At 39.5% G+C, this 13062-nt stretch overlaps 1 protein-coding gene across 2 annotated transcripts in view; it reads left to right on the top strand.

Moving 5' to 3' along the window:
• The window catches only part of CLIC4 (chloride intracellular channel 4), a 33149-nt gene that overhangs the window by 598 nt on the left and 19489 nt on the right, over nucleotides 1–13062 (top strand). The window contains exon 1 of one of the 2 annotated variants that reach the window (XM_027782051.2): nucleotides 2752–2903. The exons of the other annotated variant lie outside the window; for it this stretch is intronic. The gene's annotated coding sequence lies outside the window, so the exon portion shown is untranslated. Of the gene's footprint in view, nucleotides 1–2751; nucleotides 2904–13062 lie in introns of those variants that run through there. 2 annotated transcript variants of the gene reach the window in all.

Raw genomic sequence — 13062 nt, 5'->3', positions numbered from 1 at the left:
TTTTCCCCAGAGCAAATGGTGCAGCTGGCGCGGAGCAAGGGTGTGGGCACCCGTAGGAGAGAGGAGTAACTTGCTGGGTGCACCACCATCCATCACCCCTGCCGTGCAGCGCTCTGCATTGTCTGCCCGAGTTGGGCGTCGAGGTAATAAAAAATCCGAGTTAAATTTTCACGCAGGAGTCCTTACTTTTGTGTCAGGCACCAAACATGTAAACGCGTCGCCGCTTTTTCTGCCAAACTAGAAGAATGAGCGTGTGTTGTCCGGCCCTTATCTGGCAAAGGTACCATATGGTATCTCCACATGTTTTGCATTCGCATATTGCAGTATGATGCAATATTTTGCATCCTCCAGGGCTCTGGTGATGCAGCATCTTACTTTTACTTCATATCAGAAGTGCAGAGAGTAAACGGCGTTGATCTTTTCTTTCTGTGCTCAAACTTAACTTTGAAGAAAGCCTCCGTAGGAAAGAAGTGTTTTAATTCTTCAGATGAAGTTTCTTTCGGTTGCAGTGAGAAAATAACAAAAGCCTTCATTTGAGATCTTGGGACTTGCTTAGTGCGAAAGCCACAATGACAAACATGAAAATTTCTAGCAGGCTACATAGAGCTTTAAAGATAAGATATTAGCTATAGATTTTATTTCTTAAACAATACTCTAAATGACACTGGATGACTTCTCCTTTCAGACTTTTTAGTAGTATTGAGGGGCAGTAACGGGACCCAGGGAAAGCATTGCAGTGGAGGATTCCAGACCTGATTTTAGTCAGAATATTTAGGCTCTTCCTGTAGAGGTTAGAACTTAGTAGTACAGCAATTAAACTACAGATTACTTTGAATTATTTATAGCAGTACTACTTTAATATAACATGACAACTCATCTTCCTCTGTCCTAAAGTTCATTGGCTGATTTTTCTCATTTTTAAACAAATGAGAGCAGTGATTGATGGCAGAAAGATTTGGGAGCAGGGGGAATAATAAGCCTAGTGAGGATATTTCATGTATGAGGTGTAGTGTGGAAGAAGGTGTAAAATTAGTTGTGAGAAAGATGTATTGGTTGTGATTAAATCAGTGTTGGACCAGCAAAGATGTGAGACTCTATGAAAGGGGAACAGCAGGGAATTTTTCCATCCCTCTCAGTTGAAACTTCTTTATTGGCATGGATTTAAGAGGCTATATTCGGGATTAATCAGTCAGTAGTATCTCCCTCCAGGAAGCCTTTTCCCAGTGTTACAAATAGCTGCTGCAAGTTCTATACTGTCTGCCTTTAGGATAAAGTTCAGGTTACAAAAGAAGTTATTCTTGTCTGACTTCATGATCTTCAAGTAAAAGTTATTTCCCTGGAAAATCCTGTGGAAGAAGAACACCCTCCACCCTGGCAGACAGACCAAAATAGTTGTTTTATCTGGGTGCTGCTGCCTGTCCCACAGTTTATTGAAGCTGTTAAGTATAATCGGAACAGTGTTTTTGTAAAGCTAATAGAAGTCTTGTCCTGCGTCATTAAGATGGTCACTTCATAAAATGCAAGCAGAATGTTTATGGTTATTCAATATAACTAATGGTGTCTGGCTAAAAGAGCATTAGATTTTGATTTAGGTCCCCCTCCGGCCCTATAAATGGGAAGCTTAGTGCCTGCTTTTGTGTTGCACGGTTTTCGCCTGGTTATGGGTGCAATCTAGAACAAGACTGAAGTTATTGAGTGAATGTTAAGAGTATTTTGCAATGTAGCTGATCACTTTTCAAACAGTATTTGGGGTCTTGGTTCTACGTGTGCACTGTTAGTCACCGAAGCTCTTAAGGCAGAGGTAGTGGAAAGACTTCTTGACCAAAAAAGAAATCTCTGCCAAATGCCCGCGGCTGAAGGGCGGTAACTGTATGACCTGTGTACAAAGGATTGTAGCAGCCAGACTAAGATGAAACAAAGGTATGGATTAAAGCTTGAGAAAAACTTGTGAAGCAGGAGAAACCCTTTGGCTTCCTGCCCAAAATGTTGGGTTTGAATCTTACTAAATTGTGATCAGTAACAAAATAGGATGGGCACAGCGTGGGGAGGAGTGCACACGCGGTTAGGTTCCAGTTATGAATAACTATATAGGGCTTTTTGTCACCAGCAAATTGGTTTGATTTATCCAAGGAGACAGTGTATCAGTCTGCTGTAACTTGTCATAGTCTGTGACAGCACATGTGCAGATCTAGGATGCTTAGGTAAGAAAATGGGTTACAGTGCTGAAACTGAGGTGAATAATCTATTTCTTGGTCTCACATAATGGGTGGCTTCAGCAGCTTTTTCATTACAGCGCTGGTGGGCTGCCTGCGGTCTCTTTTAAACTAACTGTAAATATTTTTCAAGTCTTTCAGAGCTGATTAGGAGAAAGTAGTGATGTATCTGATTTCATTTAGTTTCCTCGTATGTTCACATGTTTTATTAATGAGGGAGGCCCGCTTCCATTGTCTAACAAGAGTATTTTTTTTATGCCCTAGTGGCGTTTTAGAGTAGTGAAGACTCTCTTGTAATGAAAACACAGGCAGAAACCCGAGCATTGTGATCTGAATGCAACTCGTATAGGCCACTTGTAATAGCTGCAATTTAGTTGATCGTGTGTGGATTTTTATTATAAATAAAAAGCATGGTGGACTGACTTGGTCAAATAGAACCACTCATCTGTGGAAAACACAGGGCAGAGCTTACAAAACTACTTGTGCCGTTTCTTGAAGGCAGTGTGCAGAGGAGACGGGGATGGAAGCTGCTCAGAGCTCAGCCCTCGATGTTCGAGAGGGCAGCTGGTGATTGCATTCTTCTTGTAATAGCAAGGTGAAGACATGGATGATCAAGAAGTTTGGTGTTAAAGGAAAAAACAACAAACTCAACAAACAAGAAATTCTTAGTCCTGTATCTGCTGGCATGAGGTGGGTTATAGTAGATGTAGGTAACCGTTAAGGAAGGTGCTGCTCTCTTCTTCGACTGTGTAACATGTGTATACTTGCAAATTAATTAAACCTTGGATTTCTGGCAGCTTTGAAATAAGACGTCATTGCGAAATTGGGCACCTGTTTTGAGAATCAGATAGTATCTGCTATCTGTTTACCTGTGAATTGTACTGTCAGTAGAAAAAAAGCTGTGATTTCACGTTTAATAAATACCCTACGCTAAGCTGCTCCCAACAGTTGTAACAGAAGCTTGTCTACATTTTTGTATCTCTGAATTAAACAAATCTGGCAGGTGAACTGTATGTCTTCCAGGATCCAGATCTGTTTTCTTCAGTTAAGTATTGTAGCCTGTGGCAGGAAGGAGATGAATGTCTGCATCACTAGCAGCAGACGTGGTACTAGCTCAGGGCTGGGTGAGAGGAGTGTGATTTGTCTGAACTGCATGCGTTCAGGTCTGCCTTTGTCTTGCAGTTGCTCATTGCCTGTGCTTATCCTTATGTAAGGTCTCATGTGTCGTTCTGGAGTAGTATAGCTGCTGTACATTGGTTTATAACAAACATTTCCATGATCTTGATCTTGTTTGTTGCCATTGGTGTTGGTTGGTGTTGGGTTTTTTTGGGGGGACACACACACACACCTGCAATATTGCTGCAAAAATAAAAGGAACATCACTATAAGGAAATATCAGGACTAGAGACATGCAACATTGCTTCTCAGAGACAGTCTTGTTGGGGGCAGGCTTGTCACTTGATAATCTTGTTAGATAACTCTCCTCCTTACATACCAGATCATCATTTGGAGGTTTTGATGCACTAACCTCAACACCTGAGAACTTTCTCAGTCCACCTTTGATATGATTTAGGTTAGACAGCAAAATTTCATGCGTGGCTTATTTCTTGTGAGCAAATACTGGAGTATTATAAAGGATCCCTTTATAAACTTGAGAAGTAACGGTCGTCTAATATATCCTGTGCTTAGTTGTTACAAATCGGGCCTCTTCCTTCTTTGGCCCGCAAACCATATTCCTTTAAATTCTGGTTGGGAAAGTTCTCATAGCCAGAAATATCCTTGGCTTTTTGATTTGAATCTGATTGCTAATACAGCAACTGGTGCACTTGGTACAATACTGTTTAAAAATACAGAGATGGTCTCAAGTGCAAAACATTGGAAAGTAAGCTAAAAACTAGCAATCATTTTCAAAGGGATTATACAGATGAGTTAGCTTTTCTTGAGTCAAAAATTGTCTCTGACTACACTTCAAGAGTAGTGGTTTTATTCACTGGCATCTATCCTCCCCTTTCCAATGATTAACATCTAGACAGCTCAGTTAGGCGATCAAGAGAACTCCTGTTCTACTTTGTAGTTGAAATATGTCTGACACTTGTTTAACTTGTCTAACAGTTTTCCTCCTTTCCCCACAAAGTGGTCTGAGAACTGGCAGAGTTCCTGAATTTCAACTCGTTGCCCTTCATAGCCTGCTGATCTACCGGCTGGGATTGTATGGCCGTCTGCAGTGGTGCTTCCGAGTCATTTGCTCAGAGGTGCATACAAGTGCTGTATGCCGTAGGTGTGTTCTTCAAGCACAGATACTGCTATAAAAGACAAATCTGTCCTCAGTTTTCCCAGATGGGAGATGTCTCAGGCTGTGCATTGGAGGCTTGAAGGGGAAAGAGAAGCCTGTGTATCAGAGCACATGTTGTGGGACAAACTTCAGGGCCTGGAACTGATCAAAAGTCAGGGTAGATGCACATCAAGGATCTGAGCAGTCTGAGTCTCGTTGCTGATGCTTTTGTACATCAGTCTGTGATTGTGTGCATGTGCAGTGAGGGAATCACAGAAGCAGGGAAGAGCATACTTAACATCAAAGTTCTTGTGAAAGTATTTGAAGAGAATGAGAATACATACATATCTATGTCTGTACATAAAGATAGTTGATTGCTGAGAAGTAACATGTAGATACGAGGAATATTGATGTAAACTCAGTACCACGGTTGGGAGGTGCGTGGGAGGGTCTGATAATCTTTCAGTGGGCAGCACTGTGACAGTATTAGCATCATAAGAAGTTAGTAATCGTTGCCCTCACAGCCTGAAGTGACTCAGTGTCACTGTCTAGTCTTTCACTGGTTATCCTAACCTCATCTTGTGGAAGGAAACAGTGAGGAAAGAGAGTTCTTTATTTGAGGAGTATTACTGTCTGTCTCTTAATGTGAGTAGGGTGAGCAGAGAAGTAGTTGGTTCAGTAGCTGAACTTTTGGGTTTTTGAAGGGGTGTCGTCCCCTACAAAATCTGTGTTTGGAAGAATCTAGTAGGGGAATTCATTGAACTTCTAGCTAAATAGTAATCTGTGTACTTTGGAAAATGACTTTTGTACTCTGAGGTTGCAAGTTTGAGTTTTAAAAGTATATGCTAGTTAAAAGGGACAAAGAAAGCCCTGGGCTGCTGCTGTTTTCTCACCAGTGTAGGCATGTTCAGATTATCTTTTAAATGAGACATTTACTGTGATGTGACTAACACAAGGTCTATGCACTTTTGTAATGTTGCATACATCAATTCTGAGTTCTGGCTGGGCTGGACATGCCACTTAAGAATCCACAAGAACTTTTGAGACTGGATAACTGTATGACAGTAATTGGATTTGTTGTCTTTTTTAATTTTTTTTTTGATAGATGCTCTCTTTTGCACTGCAGCTGATAATCAACTGAGCAGGGCAATTCTACAAAACCTCACTGGACAGTGGGAGAAAGTGAGGTGGTTTTGTGTGCTCATAAGTATCTACAACTTCGTCTAAGACAACAAACTTTAACTAAAGTGGTGGTTGCTTGCAAGTTGACTGTCCATGGAAGAATATTTTACACCTGTACTTTTATCCATCTAATTTGATTTTTATCTTCAAAGTTCTTTGTAAATAAACTGTTAACAAACAACTTAGTGCTAATCAAGTTGTTGTTGATGGTTTTTGTTTTGTTTTTATTCTTTTCTTGCATATTCTTCACTTTGAGATTATATAGTTTCACTCTTTGGGTACTGACTCTGCTTGTTTTTTTGTATTAAGAATTAGTGAACATTTGAACAGTTAAAAAACCCAGCCCCCAAATAATTATGTTGCCTTAAAATAAGTTTAAATAGAGCTTTGACTTCAAGAGCTTTAAGTCCTCTGTGTAGAATATTTTTTTCCTAGAAAAGATAATAGTTACTGTTTTTAAACTTGTTTTGAGGTGTTTTTTTTAATTCAGGTCAAACAGGCATTTGTGGGACAGTCTGATTTTTAGGGCTCTGAATGCTGTGTTTGTTTATGCTGAAGTGAAAAACATAAGCTAAACTGCTATTGATTATAAATGTCTTTGTGTGCGGGAGTTCTCTGAGAGTTCAGACTTATTCCTTGTATTGTTGGCTAGACAAAGGGCAAGGAACTTTACAAGAGGAAAGGAAATGACTTAGTTCTGTACACTGAATGTCCATATTAGGTATAAACTAAATATAGGAGTGTAATCCAGGAGTGAAGTCATATCTGTGTATTTTCATGAGAAGAGCTAATGAGATCAGCCAGTGCTACTGGATCAGCTTCAGAGTTTTTTGGCTCTGTTAACGCCTTACAATTTTGGCTAGAGTTTGATGATCTGTATTTTGGAGAGCTGCTTTTCTTAAATGAAGGAAATAGTTCTTTACGTGATTCTGTCTAAAAATAAAATCAAAGCAAGCATAAGTGTATTTCTGTAGCCTTCCGAAGTGATGTGTTAGCCACCCTACTGAGACATGCTGTACTGGAGCTTGATGAGATAAGGCAAAACTTCCCGAAGGAGGAAGCTCTGCTCTGCAGCTGAAGAATGTGGATACCATCTCCCAAGGGACACAGAATGCAGTCATGTAGGTGCCTTTTAGTAACAGAGTTGGACATTGCTTGTATTGCAACCAGAAGCAACAGAGGGCAGGCCTTCCTCGAAACCTTTATTCTCTAGCTGCTCTAAAATAAAAACTCCAACGCTGGTTTCAGTCTAAGATAAATGTTTTTCCTTGCTAGAGCTTTGGAATATGCTGTTAGCAGGGGGAAACAGGTTCAGAACTGCAGCGCAGTCTCAGTGAGTTTTGATAATTTGAGCAATTTCTTTGTTCATTGGCACGTTCTTCTGTGGATGTTGCTGTTTACATCCTGATTTGGAGGCAGTTGGGTTTTAGCTGTATTCCTTATCGTATGAGAATTCTGAAGCTCCCAGATTATTGCTTTTGGGCTAGCATTTTGACGGGAAAGTCATTTAGGCATCTCACATGGGCTGGAGAAGGAGCAGTGCACAGGGTGAAGTTGAAGCAGCTCTTCATCATTCCTCTCTGCTAATGTCGAACTCATTGCTCATCTTAGGTCTGTAAGTTGGGTTATAAAATACCATAAACAGTTATTTGTTTTTCTGTCCCGCAGAAGTGATTCATGCATAGAGGTTTATTTGAAGAATTCTTAAATGCCAAAGATAAATTTTACTTGGTCTTCTGAGCCCCAGTGACAAGGCTTGCAGTTCTTTCCTACAATTTTTATTTCGTTATTTGGGGGTGGTTCTGGTGTTGGAAATAGGTGTCTCGGGCTGTAGCCAAAGCACGCAGTGTACTTTAACAAATTTAATGTGTGGGGCAAGAGAATCATTGTCATATACAATGCCAATTCCAAGCTTATATGCTAGGTACCCAAAGGCAAATTTCAAGCACTGCAAAAGAAATCCTTTGTGCTGTATATTTAATCGCCTGCTTACAGTTTCCTTCTAGAATATTGCAAGAATGCGTCAAGCTGATAAACAGCAAATTTTAGTCAGTTTGGCTCTTTTATCTTGGCAAGATTTGTTACAGCTGGATCACTTTGTTAAAGGTATTGCCACTGAGGTGAGAAGGATGGCAGGGAAGAAATGCCAGATTCTGCTGTTAATGAATAATTTAATTTTCCTGTGTCAGGCTAGGAGGTGGTCATGTGTGTGGCTGTCCACAATAATCCCAAGTTTTTGTATTCATATTGTTAAGCTAATTTCTTCACTGAAGAAAACGGTGGTTAGTATTTAATGCAGGTTTTGATTCTGATTCTTCATCTGATTCTCCCAAAGGATGAACATGGGATAATTTCTTTTCTCCAAAGAACTGAAGTGCTTAATTAATTTCTACTGAATTGTGATGTCACTTTAATATATCATGAATATCCCATAACTGTTTCCAAAAGCTTTACAGTGACAATTGGGTAGCAGTAAGCATTTGTTGCAGGAAAGTATACAAGACAAGTCTACTAATTATTTTGTTAGGAATAGCATCACAGGGCTAAAAATAGCATCATCCTAAAATGGGCAGTTGCTATTACAGTCAAATGTCTTAACACAGTGGTGGCCTAACAGAAAGGTAATGACTGAAGAGGCTACTTGAATGGGCTGGTAAGCATTCCTTTCCTTGGTTTAATAGCCACATCTCAAGTAAATGCAGGGTGTTCAGTTAATTTTCTTGAGCTTTTTGAGTTTACCGGAATTTCAGCTGATGTGGAAGTTGGATTGATGACACATTGGGCGAAGATGGTATAGCTTGTTAGGAGGCAGGGGTAACTAAGGTTGTTTTTTCCCTGGGTGTGGTGGATGTCAATCAGCTTATAAAAATATAGATTAATCGGCTTAGGCTTTTTGCGATGAATTCCAGGTATGAGCACTGGCCTTATGCTTTTTGTTTTCTATTTTTTCTATGTTTTTCTTAAAGGACTAGCTATTTAGGGTAGCAGTGATTACCTATATTGTACAAAAGTAAAATTGGGGAATGTGCTGTGGCTGTGATTTGAGAGTTTTTCTGACTTGATACAGTGTTACCAAGCTTTTTAAAGTTCCCTCATAAAGGTCAAATAAAGGTTTACACTAATCATTGCGGTTCATATGAAGGTAAGACTGTGATGCAGGTGCTGTAAGCTTGATTTGGAGCTTCCTGAGGTCAGCTGTCTTCAGTTTGGAAATGAATGTACACTCTTCTCCTGAAAGATATTTTCTTATTTTTAGGTAGCACATAATGAGGGATTTGCTTATCTTGTCACTTCCATTGTGAAAAAAGTTACCTTCCGAGTTCAAAAGCATTTGAAAAGGTACTGGGGAAACTTATGGTGGAGTTTAGTTAATAATGGTAACAGAAAACAGGATTACATAGAAAAGGCATGATGCAGAGGTGGTGCCCTTTTGCACTGTCTGTGATGCTATAGGCTCATCTACTGGCAACACGCAACACGAGGAACAAAAGTGAATTTGGAGTAATAGTTGTACAAGGTGCCAAACCGCTGATGTTTGAGGTGATGAGAATGATGTTAGATGTTTTATTTAGAATCTTAACATTGTGAAAGAATTGCAGGAGTTAGCTTGCTTGTTGGAGACATTTAATAGTGTTAATAAATCTTAACGGTTGCTACAAGCTTACTCTGTTCTTAGAGTGAGTCTTTAGTGACTTTTCAACTTATGTTAGCGTAAATGAGCAGGATAGGTTTCAAAATACATGTGAGCTTTGTTAAAAAGCTATGCTGGAATACACGAGACCCTGTGCCCTGACACTGAAGAAACCAGCTGCCTTTGTTCCTCTTTCTTTTAAGATGTTGACATGGACCTTCAAAAGTGGAACAGGTTTTTTTTATCTATTAAGAAAAGCTTTTAAAAGAGAGGGAGAATTGGTTCATAAGCATGACAAATGTCAGCTGTAATGAGCACTTGGAATGGAAGGAACTGTAATGGTATGTTAGATATTGAACAGCTTTGCCAAATGTGAATTCTAATATAAAGATGAGGTCAAGACAGAAGTAGTCTTTGAGCCTAGCAGTACTATGTTGGGGAAGCAGTTAAATTCTTCTTTATTCTATCCTCTTTTGTGTGGATTTTTTTTTCCCCTTCATGAGGTGGTCCCAACCCATCACAATTCTTGGATGTGGATCTCTCTGCATGGCTGTGGGCTAGTGACATCCTGTTAGGCAAGGTGTGTGTAGTAGGTGGTTTCCAGGCCTTTTTCATTCATCTTTCACATGGATGTGGTGATAGCAGCTCTCGCTGGCTGATTATTAAAGCAAGCAGATGTCTTTGCAATGTTTATGAAGCATTCATTGCTTGAAGCTCATTGGTATGTCTGGTGGGAGAAGGGAACAGACATGCTGGAAGGCGTTGTCCAATGTTGTTGTTGGGCCTGTGCTGGCATAGCTGTTGATGTGTTTGAATAATAGGCTAAGATTTTGTTCAGCTTTGTTAGTTTGCCTGTCCTTCTAGTTCTGTTCTTTACATTTTCTATTTTAGCATCTTTTTGTCAGTACTCTTTTTTTTTTTTTTTTTTTTTATACTTACCAGAATAGATGAATTGGAAAGAAAATTATCTCCAAGCAGCATGTGTAAGTACCTGTAGACAGTATTTCAGTTTTAAGGTTAGAGTAAGATTTACCTGCTTAGTTTCAGTGCTATTAAGAAAATGAAAGTGAGTGTTTTAAGTTATGTATGTCACAAGCAGTGCCTGCTGCTGCCCCTAACTGTAGGTTTCCAGTATCAGCAATAAAATGTTTGATCTATATTGAAACATGGCGTGAAGGTCCTTCTGGTATTCTGAATCTTTTCCAGGATGAAATTGTCTTTCTGTGGTGTTTTTGTTTTTGTTTTTTTTTTTTTTTTCTTCCCCCTAGTCCTGACCTTCCCTGTCTTTTGCTTATTGTGGCAGGGAACATCTTGAGGCTGTCAGCAATACCAGACTCATTTATTATAATGTGCCACTTGTGTGTGTTGAAATGTCCTGTTAAGTTTTGGTCTGCCTAGTGGCACGAGGACACCCACCACACAGAAACAAAAGCTTTCACATGTAAGTTGGGGCACTGGCTATCCACTGTTCCGGAGAGGTGAGAGGAAAGGTGAAATGACAAGCAGAAGTGTCCTCCTTGTCTTGTCATCCCTCAGATTAAACCTGGTTGAACCAGATTTAGTTAGCATTGGAGTTCAGGGCTTGACTCTAGCTTGCTCTCTGACCCGCTCCTCCCATAAAACCACAAACCAACTCCCTTCTCAAACTAACAAACCTGAAGGGGTGAGAATGAGCTGAACACTGTGTATTGCAGGCAACGCTTTTCCAGTCCTGGTCTCTGCAACTTGCTACCTTGTCCCCTGTTGTCTTCTTTTGAATGATGCTTCATTTTTTTCTTTTGAGACATTGGGGACCCTTGAAGATATGCTTTGACTTGCAGAGTGATTACGTATAACACCCCTGAAGCTCATCCATCTACAGCCTGAACAGAAATACAAACCAATCGGTATAGTGGCACCATGCGGAGGAGGCGTTTGCCCGGTGTTATATCAATACTGCTATAGTCCTTTCATGGATGTAATTCTTTACATCTTATCTGAAAACACTGCTCAGTAAACAGGATGGAATTCTGTTTATTCAGCTTGGCAAGATAAAGGTCTGAGCAGACACTGCAAGGATTTAGGCTGATACTACCAGACCATTTTCAGTATTCATGTGTGGAACATTAAACCACTGCTTTCTGTATTCTTTCATCTCAGGATTTTGCATTGCTGCATGTTTTTCACTTGGATCAGTTTGTTTACCTTAAACAGTTTCCTCTCAAAACAGTAATCCATGTAGGATTATTATTAATTTACTCTTCTTTTTTTTTTTTTTTTAATGGTCTTACTGTTCATGCAACATGCAAGAGTGATTGTTATCTGCTGTTTTGGAGTAATGGGTATGCATCATGTAGTTTGCATCATGTAGTTTTCCCAGCAGATTTTTTTTTTGTGAGAACTGAGATATATTTCAAGATTGTGTAGTCAAAATTTGAACACACCTTCTGATTTTCCCCCCCCATCTGTTTGTTGGAACATTAGTCTTCTAGACTTTGCAGATTGCAGGTATCTTATACAGGGGAGCAGGGACTTTCTTTGTGGTATAATCAAATAGCTCCAGTAGTTAACTTTGAAGGGAATTCATAACTTTGAATAGATACTTCTAAAATGCATTTTTCCCCTCTTCATCCAAACTTTGTTTTTTCCAGTTCCGATATGCCAAACCTGGGAGAGATTCCCTTGATAGTTTTGGATAAATCAGGAAATGGTCTTCCAATGTTCTGCCCTTTTGTTTTATTTATGTAGGCAGAGACAGAACTGTATTATATTTCTCATCAGATGCACTTTGACTTTTACTATTATTTCTGCAGTCATTTGATCCAGTTTGGGAAAATAGTAGTGTGCTCCTAACTGGTTGCTGTTTGAAACAATTTTTGCAGGCCTTTGGGTCCAAAATTTTCTAGCATTCTTTTTTATTCTTGAGTCTGTGAGATCTATACTATATAATAAGGGCTTTGTGTCCTTTAAGTTTCTTTGCTTGTCTGTTATTCTTATTAGTCTTTCAGTAAACATCAGGACTACCTCGATAAAGTAAATACAGGCAGGTTCTTGTGTGAGGAGTCAAGTTAATTTTTATGCAGCTGTAAAGTCAAACATTTCACAATTTAAGTGGATTTCTTTTTTCTTCCCTTAGCTTGTTAGCCACTTAAATAGATGTATGATTACATATACTCTCCTGTTTTTTTGGGAAAAACAATCTCATTTGAATGAAATCACTGCTTCAGGGGAAGAGAAAGGGAGGAGGTGGTTTCCGCACTGGCTGGATCAACTAAGCTCAGTCTTCCAGACAGTGGGATAAGTAGATTTTTTTTTTTCTTTTTTTTTTTCCCCCCACTAAGTAGCTGGCACTCTTGCTTGGGCTGAGCTACTTGGCATTAGGAGTTGCCAGTAAGTTTTACTTATGATAAACCAGGTTGACTTCTCCGTGAGCATACTTACTTGTTTTACTGCCTTGTAACTTTCATTCTTATTTGACCCTTTCTTACTTGGGTTTCTTTAAAAAGTAGCCCTGTTTGGTTTTCATAAAATACTGTAGGGTGAGTGCTATGGTGTATGTATGCCCCGATGTTTCTCTGTGCCACATCTTAAAATTAACAAGGTCTGTTTTGCCACAGAAGTTTTTTTAATTGCAGTCAGTTTGTGGAGGGTAACACAACTTTGTTCAAGGCAACTGGATATCTTTAGTTTTTTTCTTGCTTTGATAAATCCTTTATGGCAGCTGCTAGTTTTTCAGACTACTTGGTGGTGTCTTTAGCATAGCAAGTGTTGGCCATGGGTCACAG

Source organism: Falco peregrinus, chromosome 3, assembly GCF_023634155.1.
Source record: "Falco peregrinus isolate bFalPer1 chromosome 3, bFalPer1.pri, whole genome shotgun sequence".
NCBI classification, from domain to species: domain Eukaryota; kingdom Metazoa; phylum Chordata; class Aves; order Falconiformes; family Falconidae; genus Falco; species Falco peregrinus.
This window is presented reverse-complemented; position numbering and strand designations above follow the sequence as displayed.